Here is a 5,376-nt window from a genome sequence, read left to right as displayed (position 1 = left end):
ATTTTAAAACAACTGTTCTATTCTTTTGAAAAACAAGGAAATACTTTTCTAGATTAAAAAAAAATTATATGACAGCTTCTATTTCTTCCATGAAGGAGTAAAAGGACTGGATTTAATTTCCTGTCTTAAACAATTAGCAACCTTGACAAAATCTATGAACCAACTCTTTCAGACATTAAACAACAGAACTCATTGGATCATGATCCCTGAAGGGAGAAAATGAGTTGAGCCTGATGACCATGCTGGCTTTTTGCCCAGGGGCACATCCCCAAACAGACAGCAGAGAGAGATGTTCCAAGTGTTTCATAATGATCTACTGGGTTGATGAGATGGAGATCAGGGGTCAGGGACTTCGAAGCTGCTGGAAGTTACAGAGTTGAATTCTGGAAAGGAGGAATTTATACAGGAAAAGAGCTCCACAAATCTGAAGATGGATTTCTATAAATTTTTCTGAATATGGGGAAATCAGTCCATCAAATGAAAGCTCCAAGAATTTGGAAAATTGAGTAACTGGGAAACTCTGAGCTGAATGGAACCCAGAACTCCTGCAGGAATGGAAATCATTTGATTTTTCCACCAGTCAGAAGAAAGAGCCCTTGTTGATGGTTTGCAGACATTCAGTAAAAACTGAGTAAAAAAAAAAAAAAAACTTCAGTAAAAATGAGCCCTGCTTCAATAGTGGGGATAATCTACTCCTAAAGAATACTGTATAAGTACCTTCAAAAAGCTTAAAACAATCCTTGAGCCCTTCATACTAAACTGCAAATAACTTGATTGCCTATCAGAAAAGCCCAAACTCTTTAAATAAAAACAGCACAATCCATGAACTAATAACATAAAATTTATTGACTAGCATCTAATGAAAATATCACTGGACATACTAAAAAGCAGGGAAAAATTAATCAGGAGAAGTCAGTTAATAGGAACAGACTCAGAAATAATGCAGACAGTAGAATTAGAATGCATATTAAAAGAGAAATTACAAACATTTTCAAGAATTTAAAAGAAAACATGAATAGAGGAAGGATAGTAAAGGTACACACACACAGAGACATCAAATAAAATGAAAAGTCAACAGTAGATTAAACTCTGCAGAAAAAAAAAATCTGCACTTCACAGAATAGACACTTCAGAACAAATCATCAATAAACCTAAAGACAGAAATATAAACTTCCCAAAATTAAGCCCATAGAAAGAGACCACAAGAGAACAATATCAGTGAGTTCTTAGATAAATAATCTAAATATATGTAATTTGACTCCACAAATGATACAAGAGAAAGAAACATGAAAAATATTTGGAGAAATAATAAAAAAAATCTTTGCAAATTTGATGAACACTGTAAACTCACAGGTGTAAGATATTCAATAAGCTTCAAGCAGGATAAACATGATGAAAACCACATCTTGACACATTTAAAAAAATTATAATCAGAAAATCTTAAAAATAGCAAGAGAAAAGGACACATTACATACAAAGGGACAAAGAATTACAACAGACATTGTATAAGATACTATGCAAACCAGAAGACAATAAACCCCATGAAAATATCTATCTTTCTTCTTTCTTCCTTCCTTCCTTTCTTTCTTTCTTTCTTTCTTTCTTTCTTTCTTTCTTTCTTTCTTTCTTTGGTTCTATTTTATTTTCCAAGTAATACTGGTTAAACGCACCTACTTTGAAGCCCACAGTTTAGCACTCTTATTTGTATGGTTTTAAAAGTTATAGCACAATATCTTTACATTAAGGATTGGAGAAAAAGATTCATTCAAAACAAAACCTGACATATACATATTTTTCTTTGTACTTTATTTTAAATATATTAATTTTTAAATGATGCTCCTCTTTTCTACATATGGTGGTAAAATACTAATGCAACTTTTTACAAAAAAAAGTTGAAGACAGATATAAAGGAATTTTCCCAGTTGGAAATGGCCCTTCAGTTGCCATTAAATAAAATTTCTCAACCTAACTTATCAAGAAAAAGAATCAGTAGTTGCCACTATAAGCAAAAACATTAAGTACTAGAGTATCACCTACATTGCTCCTTACAACACATACTTTGAAATGTATTTTTCTTCATGCAGCCTTGTGTTTACTATATATTCAATGTTCTAACATGATTTATAATACATAAACTTGTCTTCTAATGATTTCAGGTTTGATTTTATAACATGGAAAACATCTGAGAAAGAACATGACCTGGGAAAGACAGAAGGGAGAAACCGTTATCACGATGAAAATACATTCATACCCAGCTGTACCATAAGAATATAATCCATTGAAGTTTCCAGAAATAATACTTCTCAAAGCTTCCCATGCACTTATGGGAAAGATCCTTCCTGTGTGGCATTAAATGGGGGAGGGATCAGTTTGTTTTATTAGAAACAGTTTACAACAGAAAAGATTTTAACTTTGGTCCATTTGTCTGTTAGCTTAAGGACAGTCACATTGCCCATCATCAATTCAAAAACCCAACACATAAGTTAAAAAAAAATATTCATTTGTTATTTCATTCTAAAACAGGCACAGGTACTCTGTTTTCATTCTCTGCCCTTTCAACTTGGGAAGCGACTGTTGGTTTGGTCTCTAAACCATCAGCATCTTTGAAGGCTTCTCTGGCAGCCTCAACAGCATCTTCTTGGATGGGCTCTCTCTCCTCCTGGTTCATGATTTCACGGGTCACTTGTTCCAAATTAGCTTCTAGAAGTTCAGTTTGTACTTATCCTGGCATCTGATTTACCCATTCAACATTCAGCTGCTCCACAGACACTTCAGTATGTTCTTCAGTCTGAATTTGACCTGGTTCTAGATAACCCACCTGGACCTGCCCTGGAAGTTCACTCATCTGTGAATCATGCACTTGGCTGTCCTGGAGCAGATCGGGATGGACCTGTTCCACAGTCACTTGTGCTGAATCCACACATTGAAAGCAATGGTAACATATTCCCCTTCCCAACTTATTCTATAATAGTCATTAATCATGGGGTTCAGTTTGCATGCGTGTTTCTACTGAAATAACTTTGGTTACTAGACACTCTGAAATACTGTATTACCCAGATGCCTCCTTAATTCATTTCCTTGCATAAACCACAAGTCACATAGACTGCAATGGTGGGGTTTATCTCCAGTGTGTATTACAAAATGATCTTTGAACCGGTCCCTGTTGTTAAACACATTGTTACGGACCTGACATTGTTAAAGCATTTTCTTCCCTTTTTGTGTCCCCACTCCAGTTTGGCACACAGTCAGGTGACATTTGAGGATGCCATTTCTGGCAGATTGTTCATGACAATTTGGACATTTAGAAGGTGTTTCACCTGCATGTTTTCAGAGACGTTCTTTAAAATGTCCAAAGTGGTCACATTGTTTCTCATAGTATTGACACATGTGATATTTTCCCCCAGTTCTTTGCTGCATACTGACTCCACCTTCTCTGAGGTGTTAACAGTTGAGTTGCTGTCTCCACATGCTCTCCCAGCGATACCTTTTATTGCATATTTCACACTCGAGGCTCTCAGTGGAGTGTGGTTTCAGTGTTCATTAAAATGGTAAAATGATTGTTGGGTCTGGATGGCTCAGTCGGTTAAGCAACCGACTTCAGTTCAGGTTATGATCTCACAGTTTGTGCGTTTGAGCCCCGCATCTGGCTCTGTGCTGACAGCTCAGAGCCTGGAGCCTGCTTCGTATTCTGTGTCTCCCTCTCTCTCTGTTTCTCCCCCTGCTCATGCCTTGTCTCTCTCTCTTTCCTTCAAAAATAAATAGAAACATTAAAAAAAATTTTAAATGGTTTAAATGAACAGTTACATTTCTCCCAAGGGATCGAGTCTTTCACATGTGACAGCTGAAATTCCAATTTCCATAACTTCTACTGGTTTTCTTGTGGGGTCAGATGTACAACCCTCTTCTTTAATCTGCTCTTTTCTATCACCCCAACGGTACTTTCATCATAATATCTGCCAACAGAGCTAGGGTGGAATCATCAGAAGAAGCTGTGCTCTGATATACTTTATAGACTGCTTGGCAGAAGCCACTTCCTCCAACATTTCAATGCCTTCATGTTCCACCTCGATTGTGCCTTCGGCAACCTCCAATTTCAATAGGTTCTGACTCTGCAGATGGCAATGACTCAGTGATAACATTTGAAGTTTCTGCAATCTCTCTCTCTCTCTCCTTTGCCTCACTTTTTCCTGTGGTATTTTCCTTTAGGGTTGCTTAGTTTTCTTTGTTCCTGACTTCAAAGGCTTTGATAGCTTCTAGTGTTTGTAGAAACTCTGCTGCTTTCTATATATCATTGGTCTCCTCTTCTCTTTGTATCATCAATTTTTCTGTATATGTGAACTCAATTAAATGATGGAGGCCATTTTACTAACAACTTTAACCTCCACTAAAGGTTCCTGAGTAAACTCCTGAAAGAATTTGTAGAAGAACTTACTGTAAGTAGCCAAAACGGCCTTGTGGGCCTTAAAATCATGTCTGTTGGCAATCAGGGTGATGTTAGTAAACTGATCTTTGTCTCATTGTTCATTCAATTGGCCCAGGATCATTTTTGGATGTTCTGGAAACTCCTGAAGGTGTTGCATCATCTCTTGCACCTCCATGGTCATCAGGTTGCTCTAGATCTTAATCTGCCCTCTTACCTCTAGGGCCCTCAGAGCTTCTTCCCTGCTCTCCCCTCTCTTGGCGAATCTAAATCTTACTGTTCCCTACCCCTAAACAGCTCCTTGCCCTCCATCACCTCCCAAGTGCCTGGGCCCTGCCTCTGCTGATCTGGCTGGGGCTGAAAATGTCTTTTTAAAAAAAAAATTTTTTTTTTCATTGTTTATTTTTGGGACAGAGAGAGACAGAGCATGAACGGGGGAGGGGCAGAGAGAGAGGGAGACACAGAATCGGAAACAGGCTCCAGGCTCCGAGCCATCAGCCCAGAGCCTGACGCGGGGCTCGAACTCCCGGACCGCGAGATCGTGACCTGGCTGAAGTCGGACGCTCAACCGACTGCGCCACCCAGGCGCCCCTGAAAATGTCTTTTAAAAATAACAGCCAAGTATTTTTTTCAGAGGTGAGATAATTAAATGCCAGCAAAATTACACTAAAAGTTGTTAAAGAAAGTTTTTTAAATGCAAAAATACATATATAACTAATGAACTTTGAATTATGGAATGAAAAGAATCAGAAATAGTAATATATTGGTAAATATGTTTTCACCTATTTGTTATATTTACATGTACAATTCACTGAATTGTTAGCTTCAAAAACATGTAGAAATAAACAATTATAGCAATCATACAGAGAATGAGATCCAACATTAAATGCAAAAATATTTACAAACAAATATATATATATATATATATATATATATATATATATATATATATATAT

General features: G+C 37.0%; 1 pseudogene; it reads right to left on the bottom strand.

The window, feature by feature from the left end:
* Nucleotides 1-2,509: 2,509 nt before the first annotated feature.
* On the bottom strand, nt 2,510-4,598 carry LOC121021842 (zinc finger protein 131-like; annotated as a pseudogene).
* Nucleotides 4,599-5,376: the final 778 nt, after the last annotated feature.

This window comes from Herpailurus yagouaroundi, unplaced genomic scaffold (genome assembly GCF_014898765.1).
Source record: "Herpailurus yagouaroundi ecotype Mexico unplaced genomic scaffold, PumYag 323, whole genome shotgun sequence".
Lineage (NCBI taxonomy): Eukaryota > Metazoa > Chordata > Mammalia > Carnivora > Felidae > Herpailurus > Herpailurus yagouaroundi.
This window is presented reverse-complemented; position numbering and strand designations above follow the sequence as displayed.